General features: G+C 44.9%; 1 non-coding gene and 1 pseudogene across 1 annotated transcript; one reads left to right on the top strand and one right to left on the bottom strand.

Moving 5' to 3' along the window:
• Positions 1-4,194: 4,194 nt before the first annotated feature.
• n-TCgca57 lies at positions 4,195-4,266 on the bottom strand. Its single transcript has one exon. It is a non-coding gene; the product is annotated as a tRNA-Cys (tRNA).
• On the top strand, positions 5,367-6,272 carry Gm6443 (predicted gene 6443; annotated as a pseudogene).

The raw sequence follows: 17,731 nt of genomic DNA, 5'->3' as shown, positions 1-17,731 counted from the left end.
TTCAAGGCCAGATCTGGTCTACAGAGCAAGTTCCAGGACAGCCAGGGCTACTCAAAGAAACCCTGTCTCAAAAAACAAAACCAACAAAAAGAAATTGTTTAAAAAATATAAAGTAGAAAGGAAATATAAATATAAAGTAGAAAGGAAAGGGAGGGGAGGGACTGAGGATGCTGATGGGGTGAAAATGACGAAAATATATTATTATATACCTGTGTGAACATGTCATCATAAAACTATTATTCTATAATTATATGCCAATATATAAATATATAAATATATGCCAATAATTACTAAGGGACCCCTGGTTTAAATCCAGATGCCATCTTTGAATGAATCTTTCTGAAGCCATTTTAGCCTCTGAAGCTAACTCATCAGGCTGGAAAATCTCAGCTCAGAGTCCATTTGGGAAAGTTCAGCTCCTTCAACTTTGAGTGAACTGTTGTGGGTTTGCTCACAAGTCTTTGATATGCCTCTTTGAAGGCTATGAAGCTCAATTGACCTTCTTTTGAATGAGAGATGCCTTGGTAACACCATTCTAATGAGTAGGATGTAACAGAAGTGAAATAGTCACTTCTGAACCTGGTCACTGAACACACTGATGACATCTGCTATTCCTTGGATCTCTGGGAGAAGTCAAGGGAGTGCCATGGGGACACATGGAGCTGCTCTGTGAAGAGCCCCACGTAGCAAAAAGGGAGACCTCCTTCCCGTACCAGCAAGGCACTAAGTTTTTTTTCCAACAGCCATGGCAGAGGGACATCTTGGAAGGCTCCTCCTGGAACAGCTGCCTGTACCCTCATGAGAATTCAGAACCAAGGTAAGTCTTCCCCACATTCCAGCCACTGGAATCTTAGACACAGAACGTGCCCTAGGGTGTCCAAGTGGTAACCAATGCTCAAAGAGCCTGCTTTGTCAAACTATGAAAAGCTAAAACAAAATTTGAAATTCCAAGTGCCTCAATTTTGGTTCCCCATTCTGCCTTGCTCCTGGGGTGTGGGAACTCCATCAGGCAGATGAATCAGGAAAGCTAGACTGCATTCACCCTGTGCTGCCATCCAGTGCTGGGCTCGTAGGAAGCACCATCAGTGGATGGGAAAATGCAGCCTAAGATGTGGACCTCAAAGCCAGAGATCTACCTGCCTCTGCTCCTGAGTGCTAGAATGAATGTGTGTGTGTGTGTGTGTGTGTGTGAATTCCATAACAATATATATTTAACATATATAACAAAATATTTTTAAAGGAACCTTAGAATTAAATCTGTTTATTTCCCCTACCCAGGCAAAGCTTGTCAATAATTTAGTTGGAATTCAAAGAATCTCTTAAGTTAATTCTATGAGGTTTAAAGCATTTTATAAATGGAATACAGACTACTTTATTTTATCTATTTAGTGTACAATATCCCTTGGGGTTTTAGACTTTCCCAGGTGGAGGAAATTCTGTCAGTATTTTGATTGAGTTACTTCTAATGCTTCATATTTTATTCTATAATAAATGTAATTTTATACAATTGTTTTCTATTGTGCCTGAAATATAGAAATTGACAAATGAGATTTTTTTTCCTCAGTTGTCATTACTATGATGAAATTCATAGAACATATAATTTACCGTCATTACCAAGTGAACATGCACAGTTCAGTGATATTTTTAAAACCTCCATAACGTTGGAGGAGAGGTGAAGTGATCAAGAGTACCTCCTGCTCTCGCAGAGGACCCAGGCTCAGTTTACAGCACCCACATATGTGTTGGCTCACAAACACTAGTAACTCTGGTTCCAGGACCTCTGAGGGCATCATGCACACACTTAGTACACATATAAGCATAGAAACACTCATACACATAAAATAAAAATACATGTTTAAAAATAAAAAAAATCGGAGCAGGAGAGATGGCTCAGCGGTTAAGAGCACTGAATGCTCTTCTAAAGGTCCTGAGTTCAAATCCCAGCAACCACATGGTGGCTCACAACCATCTGTAATGGGATCCGATGCCCTCTTCATACACATATACATTAAATAAATAAATAAATAAATAAATAAATAAATAAAAATTAAAAACCAATAATGTGAGTTGGAGTACACACATAAGTAAAAACCCAGAATGTTCTGTAGCTAACAGCACCATCACTGTGTATCTCTTTCCATAACTCATCCTTCAAAATTGAAACATTTATTAACCTCCAAGTCTCCAGCCTCCCTCTTCCCTGCTCCTGAAAGCCAGTGTTCTCTTCTGTCTCTGGATGATTTGATGACTTTAAGTACTTCCTATAAACAGAACCATACAGTTTGTGTGTGCACTGCACAGTACACCTTTTATTTTCTCATTTATTTGGGGTGTGTGCGTGTGCACCAGCCACAGCATAACATGGAGGCCAGAAGACGACTTAAATGGGAGTCTGTTCTCACTTAGCCTTTAATTTTGTTTTTATTTATTTATTTATCTTTTTGAGATAGGGTTCTCTGTGTAGACTTGACTATCCTGTCTAGAACTTGCTCTGTAGACCAAGCTGACCTTGAACTCACAGAAATCTGCCTCTCTCTGCCTCCTGAGAGCTGAGATTAAAGGTGTGTGCCCCAGCACCACCTGGCCTTTTTATTTTTATTTTAATTTATTTTATGTATATGAGTACACTGTAGCTGTACAGATAGTTGTGAGCCACCATGTGGTTGCTGGGATTTGAACTCAGGACCTTTGGAAAGCCTGCCCCCCCCCTTTTTTTAAATCCTTAATGTGGTGCAGAGGTTTGAACTAAGTACTTATAGCGCTTTACCAACTGGGCAGTCTTCCTAGCACCCACACTTGTCATTATGTCATTAAATTGTCTTCACTTAGCATAGTGCCCTTGCTGTGGCATACATTTGAATGTCCTCCTTTATGTTGTTGTTTTGAACAGGGTCTTGCTGTGTATCCCTGACTGGCCTAGTTGATCAGGTTGGCTTTGGTGTGTACTACAATGTGTCTTCATTGGGTTTCTATAGCTGTGATGAAACACCGATAAAAAGTAACTTGAGGAAGAAGGGGTTTATTTCACTCGCACTTCCACATTTCATTCATCATCAATAACAGTAGGGAAGTCAACTCAAACAGGGCTGGAACCTAGAGGCAAGAGTTGATGCAGAGGCCATCAAGGAGTGCTGCTTACTAACCAGTTTACAGTTTACAGTTTTAGAGGGTTACAGTCCCTGATCGTCATGATGGGGAACATAGCAGCAGGCTGGCAGGCATGATGCTGGAGCAGTAGCTAAGAGCTTACGTGTGCGCGTGCGTGTTTGAGACAGGGTTTCTCTTTGTAGCTTTTGCTGTCCTTGAACTCTCTATGTAGTCCAGGATGGCCTGGAACTCTGAACTTGCAGAAATTTGCCTGCTTTAACCACTGTTGGGATTAAAGGCACACTAAGAGCTTACATATTATTCAAAAGTTGAAGGCAGTGAAAGAGACTGGGCCTGGCATGAGCTTTTAAAACCTTGAAGCCTTTCCCCTCTCCCTCCCACCCTCTCAGTGATACACCTCTTTCAACAAAGCCACACCTCCTAATCCTTCACAAACAGTTCCACCAAACTGGGAACCAAGCATTCAAATTTTTGAGCTTATGGGGGCTATTCTCATACAAACCACCACCCCTCAGTGCCTTCTTTAAAAAACAAAAAAAAACTTGAATTAAATTTTTGTCATATATGTACACTACATTTTGCTTGCCCATTATCACTGCTGCCCATGTTGCTTTTGTATTCCTGCTACTGTGAATAAACACCACAGTAAACCTATGCTGGGTTTCTTGTCCTTCACCTCAATTGTGCTCTCTTACCAAACCCCAAGGCCAAGGGGTCTTTGAGCTTAAGCCCAGTGTGTAGATCAACAAGGAGAAACTATTTTGGTCGATGCTTTTGTCAGCTGTGGGGGAAAAGAAAAAGCTCAAAGGAAATGAGACTAAGCCCTGCGCAAGGGAAGTGAAATGTCAATGAGCCAGGTCATCTGTGTAGCTATGCTTCCAAGCAAATACTCTATCAGTGGTTTTGTTTTCCCAGTTTCAGCTTGCTCTCTCTCTCCCTCTGGTGGACACCTACTACCGATTCTGATTTCTTCACCTCTTAAGAAATATCTTAGGAAATGTCCTTCTTTTTCCACATCATTATTTTTTTCTCCTAAATGGTACTTACCACACACTCAAAAGAGTGCCCCTCGACTATGGGCCTGTAAGGGGGCACCCGGATTTGAACCGGGGACCTCTTGATCTGCAGTCAAATGCTCTACCACTGAGCTATACCCCCTGCTGGCAGAAAGAGCCTCTCTGAACCAATTTACCTTCTCTTTGCTGTTATGGCCACACTAGCTGCGAATGATTCACATTAAATTTTAATAGATACAAAATAAAAGGAATTTACTGGGCCACAACAGTGGAACTATCAGAGAAGCCAATGAATATCAGGAATTCAAACACTAGAACTCTATCTCTTTAGCTTTGCTTCCCTGCCTTTTTTTGTTTGTTTGTTTGGTTTGGTTTGGGTTTGTTTTTTTTTGTTGTTGTTGTTGTTGTTTTTTGGTTTTTTTTTTTGGAGTTTGTTTGTTTTGTTTTGTTTTTTATGGCAGGGTGAGATATTGAGACAGGGTCCTACTATACAGCCCAGGTTGGACTTAACTGTTTTCCTCCTGCTGCCTGAGTGCTGGGGTTATAGGAATATGCCACTGAACCCAGCTTTGGTTCCTTAGTAAGTCAGCTTCAATGTTTCACAGGCGTCTCTCCATGCGGTAAATAACCTGTAAGCTCACACCTCATACTTAAATCTCCAGAAATGAGGCTTGTACCTGACTTTGGTTGGTCTGGTGTGGTTTCTGCTCCTATCCATGCTGCACAAATGCAGGCACGGGACACAAAAGTGGCGTGAAAGGCCTTGGGTTTCAATCACAGTGATAAAATACTATAACCAAAAGCAGCTTGGAGAAGAAACCTTGGCTTCTCTGTCCCAATCACAGCCCGTCGTTCGAGGGAAGTCATCGCGTGAACAGGTAGGGACAGAAACATGGTGGCAGGAACTGGAGCAGAGAGGGGCAATGCGGCTCACTGCCTTGCTCGGTTTCCTTTCTTTTACAGCCCAGTACCACCTCCCCAGGGATGGCACTACCCACATCAATCGTTAATTAAGAAAATGTTCCAGAGACTTGCCTACAGGGCAATCTGATGGAGGCAGTTCTCAGCTGAGATTCCTTCTTCCCTAGTACATTGTCAAGTTGACAAAAAACTAGCCTGGACACAGTTGCACTTAGAATATGAGTTCACGGAGTGAAGAGAAGTCAGGGGTAGCTAAAATGAGACTAGAGCAGGCCATCCCAAAAACTCACTTGAGATTACTACGTTAAAGAAGACTAAACACTTCTTCAGGAAAACACCAAATGTCGAATGACACCGATGCAGCGGGAGGGTCCGGAGGACCCGGGGGCCCAGGATTAGGAGTCCATCGCCGGCTTCTGCAGAGGATTCCGCAGCGGTCTTGGGGCCGCGGTCGTGGTCTAGGCCGTGGCCGTGGTCGAGGCCGCGGGGCTCGTGGAGGTAAAGCTGAAGACAAGGAGTGGATCCCTGTCACCAAGCTGGGCCGCGTGGTTAAGGACATGAAGATCAAGTCCTTGGAGATCTACTTGTTCTCCCTGCCCATTAAGGAATCTGAGATCATTGGCTCTTTCCTGGATGCATCCCTAAAGAATGACGTTCTGAAAATCATGCCAGTGCAGAAGCAGACTCCGGCTGGCCAGCGGACCAGGTTGAAGGCATTCGTCCCTATTGGGGACTACAATGGTCACGTTGGTCTTGGTGTTAAGTGCTCCAAGGAGGTTGCCACTGCCATCCGAGAGGCCATCATCTTGGCCAAACTTTCCATTGTCCCTGTGAGGAGAGGCTACTGGGGGAACAAAATTGGCAAGCCCCTCACTGTTCCATGCAAGGTGACAGGCCGCTTGTGGCTCTGTGCTGGTGCGTCCCATCCCTGCCCCCAGAGGCACTGGCATTGTCTCTACTCCTGTGCCCAAGAAGTTCCTGATGATGGCCGGTATAGATGACTGCTACACTTCAGCCAGAGGCTGCACTACCACCCTGGGCAACTTTGCCAAGGCCACCTTTGATGCCGTCTCCAAGACTTGCAGCTACCTGACCCCCGACCTCTGGAAATAGACTGTCTTCACCAAGTCTCCTTATCAGGAATTCACTGATCATCTAGTGAAAACCCACACCAGTCTCTGTTCAGAGGACCCAGGCTCCAGCTGTGGCTACCACATAAGGGTTTTTCTTTTTCTTTTTTTTTTTTTTTTTTTTTTGGTTTTTCGAGACAGGGTTTCTCTGTATAGGCCTGGCTGTCCTGGAACTCACTTTGTAGACCAGGCTGGCCTCGAACTCAGAAATCTGCCTGCTTCTGCCTCCCGAGTGCTGGGATTAAAGGCATGTGCCACCACTCCCAGCCACATAAAGGTTTTTATACAAGAAAAAAAATAAATGAATTAAGTCCGCTAAAAACAAAACAAACCAAACAAACAAAAAACCTAAACACTGAGTGTTTGCTGGGTAAATAAAAAATGACTGCCAATGACTGTGGCAATAGGCTTTGGGTGCCTCCATGAAACAGAACAATAGATTATTTAGTCTGGTGTCAGGAATCCTGTGGATGTTTGAGCTAACAGCCAAGGGGGGAATGCCTGATGTGAGGCAAAAGCAAAAGTAGTCGTGAGTTAGATGCTGTGGAGAACACAGAAGAGGGAATGCTCTTTAGCGGTGAGCATGGCTGGAGACCAGGCTATTCTCTTCGTTCTTTGGAAAGATTACCTAATAGATAGGAAGGTGGGGGGGTGGATTAGGGGGTAGATGGCTATAAGAACAGGGGGAAACAGTGCCGTATAAGAGGCTTGGAATAGCTGTGCACTTCTGAGAGGTAGGAGAGGAACCTAGAAGAGAGATGCCCAGGCATAGTGTTTGTGGTACAGTGGGGACTCCCCCCCAAAGACAGAATTAATAAGTATCTGAATTTTCACTGAAATTCTGGGGAGAAAAAGGGCCACCAGACCGGCCAGTGGTTTGGGGTCCTGAACTACAAGTTCAGAAACTGGGGCTAGAGTCCACATGTTCTGAAGTCCAGATGTTCCACTCCATCCTGGGTTTCCCACTTTAGTGTCCTTGTGTTTCAGTCACACTACAACCTTCTGGGCAATCAGGCAGTGTCTACATTTGTGTTCACCATGGGGTAAGATCACTGTTACACTTTGAATTGTGTTGCCTAAAAGGATTTGTTGAAGCCATGTGTGGTGGGGCATGCCCCTGCTCCCAGCACTTAGGAGGATTGAGAGTTCAAGGTCCTCTGGGTTACCTGTGACTGTCTCCAAAAACAACAAAACATGTCGACGTTCTAATCTGGTTCTAATCTGACTGTGCTCTTCTTTGGAAATAGCAATGTACAACTGCACTTGATAAAGTCAAGACGAAGTCAATAGGCCAACTGGTATCTTTGTGAGGGGAGGAGAGACACAGACTCAGTCATAGAAAGAATAACACATGAAGAAGATAGTAGATACAGGGCTGATCTAGTCTCTAAGGCAAGAAATTCCAAGAATTGCTAGCCATCCCCAGGCGTGAGGAAGAGGTGGTAAGGAAAGAAACTGAGCCTTCACCTTGATGCAACACCTCTGTTCTCAAGAAATGGGAGATTAAACGTTTACTGTTGAGGCCACCTAATTTGTGATACTTTGCTACAGCAACCTTAGGAAACTTGGGCCCAGGTAGGGGTTCTCTGACCAGAGCCTTGACCTGTGACGAGAACAGTGATGCAGACCTAGTGCCTCCTAGATGCTAAGTATCAGTTTCTTCAGCTTCACTGAGCTACTCAGATGTATGGGTCTCTGGGGTGGCACCTTATCTGGCCAGAAAATAGCTTTCCCTGGAGCCTTACTCTCAAAACAGGCAGAAGGCTAAGTAAGTGGTACTACAGAAACAATTCCACTCCGATTGGAGGAAAGCAAATAGCATCAACAATATGTGATGCTAAGCAAAGCCTTGGCAGGCTGGAGTGTTCACACCCTGTGCAAAACCCATTCTCACATCTGCAGGCAGGAATGTGAACCAGGAGCCCTCAGGCTTTCTTCCAGCCAGCCTACCCCAGAAAGAGAGCAGGAAGCCACAGTACTCTGTGCTGGTGGTGGAAGGTGGTGGTGAGCTGGAGTGTGGTCTTAGTCGCTCACATAACTGGGCTCACTAGCTCCCCAGCAGGAGATTTTTCCCAAGACAGGGTTTCTCTGTGTAGCCCTGGTTGTACCAGAATTCACTCTGTAGACCAGGCTAGTCTCCCAGATCCACCTGCTTCTGCCTTCTGCCTCCGTCCTGGCTGCTGGGATTAAAGGTGTGCACTACCAATCCTGACCAATTTGGGGGGGGGGGTTACATGTATGAATATTTTCCCCACATGTATGTCTTTATACCACACACATGCAGTGCCTGTGGAGGCCAGAAGAGGGTGGTAGATTCTCCTAGGAAATGGAGTTATAGGTGGTTGTTAGCTATCATATGAGTGCTGAGAATTAAACTCAAAACCTCTCAGTGCTCTTAACCTCTGAGAAATCTCTCCAGCCCTTAGAGAGAATGTTTTAATAATGGAGATAAGTGCTACATAAATATTAAATGTCACTTTATAAAAATACTCTGTGTCAGATGAGTGTAGTGGCACATACATTAATCCCAACATTCAGAAGGTGGAGGCAGAGGCAGAGGCAGAGAGGCAGAGAGGCAGAGAGGCAGAGAGGCAGAGAGGCAGAGAGGCAGAGAGGCAGAGAGGCAGAGAGGCAGAGAGGCAGAGAGGCAGAGAGAGAGGCAGAGAGAGAGGCAGAGAGAGAGGCAGAGAGAGAGGCAGAGAGAGAGGCAGAGAGAGAGGCAGAGAGAGAGGCAGAGAGGCAGAGAGGCAGAGAGGCAGAGAGGCAGAGAGAGAGGCAGAGAGAGAGGCAGAGAGAGAGGCAGAGAGAGAGGCAGAGAGAGAGGCAGAGAGGCAGAGAGGCAGAGAGGCAGAGAGGCAGAGAGAGAGGCAGAGAGGCAGAGAGGCAGAGAGGCAGAGAGGCAGAGAGGCAGAGAGGCAGAGGCAGAGGCAGAGGCAGAGGCAGAGGCAGAGGCAGAGGCAGAGGCAGAGGCAGAGGCAGAGGCAGAGGCAGTAGGATCTCTGTTCGAGGCAAACCTGGTCTACATAGTAAGTTCCAGGACAGCCAGAATTACATAATGAGATTGTCTTGAAAAACAAACAAACAAACAAAAAAACAAAAACCATACCAAAAGAATCCAAAGAACTCCATGTCACATAAAAGTAAAAAAAATAAAATGAATCCAAAATTCAAAGTCCTGAGTTGTTTCACTGGAACCCAAGCAATGCCTCCTTATGACCTGTGGCTGCTTTCCTATGTGAGGACAGAACTGAGTGGTTGCATTGAGAGGAGAAAGTTTATAAAGGCAAGTCTGAATCTTCTGGCGCTGAGGGTATTGCTCAGTGGCAGAGTGCTTGCCTAGCATGGACAAGTTGCTGGGTTTGATCCTTAACACTGCAAAAACAAAAGCATTATATTGCAGTGAAAATGTTAACAAAACAAGAAAGAACTCTGTAGGACAATGTGAGTCCCTCATAGTGTGCAACTGACAGTCAGGGGGAAAGAGTGACTTACGTATGTGTGAAAAAGGTCTGAAGAGACATATAGAATCTGGCAAGATTGGCCCTTTCAGGGGCTGAACTAGAGCTAGAGGGATCTCTTAGTATATACTGTTTGCTTTTAGAGATAGGGTCTCCTACAAAGTCCTGGCTCTCCTGGAACTCACTACATAGACCAGGCTGAGCCTCAAACTCAGAGACCCTCTGCCTCCTCAGTGCTGGGATTAAAGGATGTGCCCACCATGCCTGGCTTCCTTGTATATTCTTGTACCATTTGAAAATATATATATATATAATCACATATATCTTATCATTTTTAAAGTCTATTATTTTCACATGGGAGGCAAAGGCAGACGAATCTCTGAGTTCAAGGCCAGCATAGTCTGCAGAATGAGGTCCAGAACAGTTAAGGCTACACAGAGAAACTCTGTCTCAAAAAATTAACAATAATTAATTTTTAACTTTAAAATGTTTTATGTGCATGACATTTTGCGTGTATGTATATGCACCCCGTGTGTGCACACATATACTATTGTGTGAAGAAGCTAGAAGAGATCATGGGATATTCAGGAATAGGAGTTATATATGGTTGTGAGCTGCCATCTCGATGCTGGGAATCAAACCCAAGTCCTCTGGAAGAGCAGCAAGCGCTCTCAATCACCAGACTGTCTTCCCAGCTCCTTATAACCCATCTTAAAAGGAAGAAAGTATTAAAAGAGCAAAGCTCCAACATAGTCCAGGAATGGCCTTTTGTGTGCTATGGTAATAAATACCTTGTCCCTTTGTCCTCTGTTCTTTCCCCATTGGCCATTTGTGTTCCCACATAAACATGTACATTCTCTTAACGTAAAATATAAATAATGGTGGGTGTAGCTCAGTTGGTAGAGTGATTGCCTAGTATGTATGAAGCTCTAGGTGATACATGCCTATCATCCCAGCACTGGGTAGATCAAGAATTCAAGGTCATCTTTAGATACATAGTGAATTCAAGGCCAGCCTCAGCTACTTTGGACCCTGTCTCAAAACAGACAACAAAATGTGGCAGTAGCACATTCCTGTGGTGATGCCCACATTGGAGGCCAAGACCGGAGGATCAGATTAAAACTGGGGCTGAGGAGATGGTTCAGTGGATAAGAGGACAATCACGAAGACCTAAGTTCATGATCCCTAGCACTTGGAATCCCCAGAAACCACACAAAAAGCTAGGAATCGCTGCGTGTGCCTGCAACCCAACCTAAAGGGGTAGAGACAGGGATCTCAAGAACCTAGAGGAGACAGCAAGTTTCTGCTTTAAAAAGCAACTCTCTAGCAAGGCAAGGCAGAGAGGCTATGTCCTATGTCCTGCTCAGGCCACTATATTCAGGCACATTTATCTACACACTCGAATACATGCAACACACACACACACACACACGTATGTGTGAGTGTGACGGGGGCCCTGCATGCCGTGGCATGTGTGCAGAAAACACCTCTGGAGTCAGTTTTCACTATCCACTTTTATGGTTGTCTTAGTTAAGGTTTTACTGCTGTGAACAGACACCATGACCAAGGCAACTCTTATAAAGACAAGATCTAATTGGGGCTGGCTTACAGGTTCAGAGGTTCAGTCCATTATCATCAAGGCAGGAACATGGCAGCATGCAGGCAGGCATGGTGCAGCAGAGCTGAGAACTCTACATCTTCATCTGAAGAATGCTAGCAGAATACTCACTTCCAGGGAGCTGGGACTAGGGTATTAAAGCCCACACCCACTGTGACACACCTACTCCAACAAGACCACACCTCCTGATAGTGCCACTCTCTGGCCCAAGCATACACAAACCATCTCAATGGTGGATTCCAGGAATCCATCTTGAGTCATTAGGCTTGCGTTGCAAAGTGGCAATTGCCTTAATCATTGAATTATTGCAATAGCAAAAATATGTATGTTCTAAAAGAAATATGACTAATAAAGTTTTCAAATCCAGTTACTTGTGAGCTATTATAAAATACAGGTAAAAATACAGGAGCCACCGATGTACACAGTAGTAGTGCTTGCCAGATATACCTAAGGCTCTAGGTTTGATTCCCAGCACTGAAAAAAAAAAAACAAAAAACAAAACAGAAAAACAAGTTTATTTGTGCTGGTAGTCTAGCTCAGTGGTAGTCAACCTGCCTTACATGTGTGAGACCTAGGTTTTAATCCTGAACACTGAGAGAAAAAAGAAGGGATTCCTATTTACAATATCCAGGCATAGTGAGTTAAATTTGTAGACATACTGTTTCTAATACTAGTGTGGTCTGTTGTTATTTACAGAATGCCCCACCAGACCACGTCAGAGTCGGGCATTGTATATCTGGACATGTCCCAGTTACCTGTGTTGCTCCATTACCAAGCGCAGAGCTTGGCACAGCACTCCAGATCAGCAATATTTCTAAAGTAACAAGGGAGGACAATCCAGAATCCTGATAGAAAACTGAGCAGTCCTTGTCAGCATCTGCAGCGTTCAGCAAATTCTCGGGAATGTCCACAGGGATGCTCACTACAGCTGAGGATGGTGCAGCCTGTTCCTGCCAGCTACAGAGTTCACTCTGCCCATGCAGTCTCCCAGCCATCGGAAGCTTCCCTACTCAAAGGCCCCAAACAGTCCTTGGGTGTCTGCATAAGCAAGTTACAAAAGCCAAAAAACAGCAGTTAGTCAAAAGTAGGTGGTCACTGTTGTACATTTCTGAGTAGGTCACTGAATCAGGGTTACTGGGCACTTCCAGGGACTGGAGTTAGAGAAATGGCTACCAAGATGGATGCCTAACATACAATGGAGGGTTTTTTTAGCTGACATACACTCAAAACCAGTTTAGGTTGGATGAACCTACATATTCTTTCTACCCAGATATGCTGGGAGCACATTTGATTGCTGTTTGGTGTGGAGAGGCATATTACTGTTAAGAGGGGTATAGCCTGATGTGGGCAGGGCCCTGAGGAATTCTGAAGTTGCTAGGTGTATTGTTCGGAAGGGTGTGTGTGTGTGTGTACATAAATACCTTCAGATGAAGGAGCTAAACTGCCCAGTGTGTTATCACAAGGGACGGGGTGGACATAAACAAACCAAACAGATGGCAAGCAATTGAAGGGTTCTCATGCTGGTGTGCTGCTGTACCATTGCACATACGTAGAAGGACCTTCTGGACAAACTCTGTAGTTGTTCTTGTCCTTGACATAAACATGAGACCCTGTTACCCATGACCTCCAGGCTTTTGTGTTACTGCCCTACTTTTGTTTTTTTAAATACTGAGTCTTAGTATGTTGTCCTAGTTGGTCTGGAATTCACTATGTAGACCAGAATGGCCTTGAACTCAAGAAACTCCCCTGTGTCTGGCTCCTTAGTGCTAGGATTTTTTTTTTAAAGATTTATTTATTTAATGTATGTGAGTACACTGTAACTGTCTTCAGACACACCAGAAGAGGGCATCGGATCCCCATTACAGGTCGTTGTGAGCCATCATGTGGTTGCTGGGAATTGAAGTCAGGACCTCTGGAAGAGCAGTCAGTGCTCTTAGCCGCTGAGTCCTCTCTCCAATCCAGTGCTAGGATTAAAGGTGTCTATCGAGTTTTCCTGCTTTTTTTAAAACAAGGTTTCATATAGTCAAGTGATCTTCACCTCACTCTACAGCTGAAACTGGCCTTGAACTCCTGATCTTGCCTTTGGGATTATAGGTGTATGTGACATGCCTGGTAAAGTCTTCTGTTTTGAACAAGATTTTGTCCCCCAAATATTGCTAATCCTGTTACTTACAGTTAAGTGGGCTTTTGTTGCTGTTGTTATTTATAATCCAGCCATTGTTCCCCCTCCCAGTCCCCACTTCCACAATTCCTCATCCCATCCCCCCAACCCCCCCCCCCCACACACACACACACACACTCCACCTCTCTGAGAGCATGTTTCCTACCACCAGGCTTCCCCTCTCCCTGTAGCCTCAAGTTTCTCGAGGATTAGGGACATCTTCTCCCACTGAGGCCAGACCAGGCAGTCCTCTGCTATATATGTATTGGGGGCCTCAGACCAGCTCCTGTATGCTGGTTAGTGCTCAGTGTCTGGGAGCTCCCAAGGGTCCGGGTTAGTTGAGACTGCTGGCCTTTCTATGGGGTCATCCTCCTCTTCGGCTTCTTCCATCCTTCCCCTAATTCAGCCATAGGGGTCCCCGACATCAGCCCAATGGCTGGCTGTAAGTATCTGTGTCTGTCTCAGTCAACTGCTGGTTTTGTTTTTTGTTTTGCTCCCCCCCCCACACACACACCCTGAGACCTTCCCATAATGCATTTTACAGGGCAGTATGTGTAGTCCTGGATCTACACATAACGTAGACAGTGTCTCACTGTGTAGTCCTGACTGTTCTCAAACTCATTGTATAGACTAGGCTGGCCTTGAACTCACAGAGATCCACCTGCTTCTGCCTCCTGAGAACTGGGATTAAAGAAGTGTGCCACCACCCACTACTCAGTGGAATTACTCCAGTTGGTTTGATTGCATGTTGGGAGAATGAGTAGTAATTACTGTTGGGGTTCAGGAGTCACCACACAAACCACATGACCACTGATCTCGTTACGTAGCTCAGAATTATCTGAACTATGACAATGGTTATCTTTCTCTGTCAACTTTTTTTTTTTAAAGATTTATTTATTTATTACATGTAAGTACACTGTAGCTGTCTTCAGACACACCAGAAGAGGGTGTCAGATCTCGTTACAGATGGTTGTGAGCCACCATGTGGTTGCTGGGATTTGAACTCTGGACCTTCGGAAGAGCAGTCCGGTGCTCTTACCCACTGAGCCATCTCACCAGCCCCCTCTGTCAATTTATAAAGGAAAAAAAAAATCACAATGAGTTCATATGTAGGTGCAGGAAGAGCAGCTTGGTGGTCAGCTCTAACTCAAGATATTTCAGACATAGCAATTTATATTGACTTTTGATTTGATGGGTCCTACATAAAGCTTTGTGGAATTTCTTAAGATTAGCAAACCTCATATAGAACTTATATAACAGGGAGCGGAGAGATGGCTCAGTGGTTAAGAGCACTGACAGCTCTTCTGGAGGCCTGAGTTCAATAATTCCTAGCAACCACATGGTGGCTCACAACCATCTGTAATGGGATCTGTTATGTCTGAAGATAGCTATAGTTTATTTTCTCTACACACACACACACACACACACACACACACACACACACACACACACACACACACACACATACACAGAGCCTATGTGTTCAGGATGTCCTCACTCTCCTCACTCTGAGCCAAGTCACTTCTCTGTGTCAATGACTGGCAGGCATGTTACAGCAACAATATGAAATAGCTGGCAGGCATGGAACAAATGGCTACAGCTATGCTGGGGGTGGGGTGGGTGTCGGATCATAACAATTACATACCAACTGTCAAAACCCATTTTTGTTTTGTTTTGTCTTGTTGACAGGGGGTTTCTCTGTGTAGCCCTGGCTGTCTGTAGACCAGGCTGGCCTTGTACTCAGGGCCACGCCTGTCTCTGCCTCCAGAGTGCTGGGATTAAAGGTGTACATCAGCTGCAAGACCCTTTTTAAAAGAATATTTTTATGTGTATGGATGTTTTGTCTGCATGTATGTCTGTGCACTAGTGAGCCTGGTACCTAGTGAGGAAGCAATAGCATCAGATCCCCTGGAACTGGAATCATAGACAAGAGCAGCCATGGGGTTGCTGAGAATCAAACCCAGGTCCATCTGGAAGAGCTTTTAATAACTGAGCCATCTCTCCAGTCCCTGTCATGGCTCTTTTAGCCCTTTTTGAGCAACAAGGTTTAGAAGAAATGGGTCCATCTGTGGCTGCCTAAAGCTTATTAAGTCCAGTTTCATGTCTCTGTAGGTGCTGGCATCATCTCAAAGCACTGGGACAACATTATTCTGTTAATTGTATTTTTGTAGAAAGTTGACAGGTACACAGCTTAAAAAGGACAAATACAGGGACAAAGAAACAGCATACAGACAATCCTGGTTTGTATAATGGTCTTCAGTTGTGAACCCAAGCCTGAAGTTAACCAACTAAATCAACCAGATGACCACAGAGGGTGAGACTTATAAACAGGTTATCAGAAGAAGCGAGGTGAGTTAAAGTAACTTGAGAATGCTGCCCAGTGGTGGCGCACACCTTTAATCCCTGCAGAGGCAGGTGGATCTCTGTGAGCTGAAGGCCAGCATGACCCTCAGAGCTAGTTCCAGGACAGCCAAGGCTACACAAAGAAACCCTATATTGAAAAAACAAAATAACTTGAGAATGATGAAGGTCTATAATTGAATAAAGGTATGCTATAGTTTTCTTTTGAAATATTTTTCTGTTTACAATCATCCCAAATCTTGGCTTTGACAACTTGCATGCTTTTTTGAGGCAGGGTCTTACACTGTAGGTCTGGTTGGCCTGGAATTGTAGAGCAGGCTAGTCTCAAACTCACAGAGATCTGCCTGCCTCAGTGTCTGGAGTGCTGGGATTAAAAGTGTGCACCACCATGCTCAGTGCTTTTACACTTTAATACAAACTAAATTATCTAGTCACTCACTGAAATACTTGGTAACCATCTAAGACATGCCAGATAGTCTGGTTCAGGTACAGAAAGTCCCAGCCTTGTAGATTTCATCATGGACAAAGATACTAATCAAATGATTGAGTCAGATGGAGAGCTATGAAGAAACACAGGCAGAATACAGGAAACGGGAAGCCAAGCATGGTGCCTCCAACAGGCTAGAGTACCAGAGTAATGAGAGAGAGAAGGGGACTACAGTGGTGGTTTTTGTAGTACTCTGGCAGAACATCTACAGGAGCCATCTCATGGAGGGACTTTAGATCGCAGGGTAATACCCCATGATCCATTACGGGGAGGAAAGCATGGCATCGGGGATGGCCTCCGTCTGGGGTAGTGAGAGCAGGCTGCCCAGGACTTTATTTCTGAGCAGGTCGAGAAGTAGAGAGAGGGAAAGGATTTCAGCACCAGCCCCATGGTTTCAGGCACAAGCCTTGTTCTCTTCATAGATGGCCCCAGAGCCCAACATCCTGACTGGCTTCACAGTCGAACTCCAGCATGCTCTGCACAGAACCGGATTTTCCTTCTGGCCCCCAGACACTTCCACTTCTGGATTCCAAATATTCAGTCCTTGTCACATAAGACTTTTTCCTTTGAGATGGCCTATGTGGCCCAGGATGGTTTCAGATCTTTAAGACCAGGTTGCATGTAGCCCAGGCTGGCCTTGAATTCCCTATGTAGCCAAGGATGACCTTGAACTGCTCATTCTGCCTCCACAAGCCACACGCTGGGGTTATGTGTGTGTGCCAGTTTCTATGGTTCTGAGGATCAAACCCACAATTTCATGCATGCTAGGCAAATGTTCTACCAGGCTCCACTCCCAGCCCTCAGTTTTATCCCAAGACACTTGCTCTTTCTTTGAGATTATGCTACCAAATGCAGGCCCTTTGTGAGGCTGTGTAGTAGCACAGGCTAGACCCACGATGTCTTCACCGTAATGTTTGAGAACTATGCTTCCATGATGAAAGCACTGCACAAAAGGCCTTGTTTCAAAGTCCTTGTCCCTCTAGTGTGAAGCAGAGCAGCTGGGGGCCTGCAGAGTCCATGCTGAGTGTGTAGGGTGTGTGTGTGATGGAAAGGGCTCATGTCTGGTACAGAATAGCAGCGAGGGAGAATAAATAATACAAACTGCCACCAGTACCTGGGGAGGGGAGACATCTGCTGGTCAGGACCTACCCAGGAGAGCCTGACACTTTTGCTCAATTTGGTAACATGACTACAGCACTTAACACCCTGCATTGGTATGGAGCATGAGGACAGGGCTGCAGCTTTTTCTCCCTTAGAGAAGTAGAAAATAAAGGTATGACTTACAATCAATGAACCTTAGGATTTATGAAAATTAATGTGTAAACATTGTAGATGGGAAGTGGTTTACTCGGTCACCACCTTATGGAAACATACTTACCATCCATTCCACAGAGTGCTTTCTTAAGATTTTATATGTATGTGCATGTGTCAGTGTATGTATATGTCACGTGTTTATGTGCTCCTCATGGCC

This window comes from Mus musculus, chromosome 6 (genome assembly GCF_000001635.26).
Source record: "Mus musculus strain C57BL/6J chromosome 6, GRCm38.p6 C57BL/6J".
Lineage (NCBI taxonomy): Eukaryota > Metazoa > Chordata > Mammalia > Rodentia > Muridae > Mus > Mus musculus.
The sequence above is the reverse complement of the archived record's forward strand: the minus strand, read 5'-3'. Positions and strand labels throughout refer to the sequence as shown.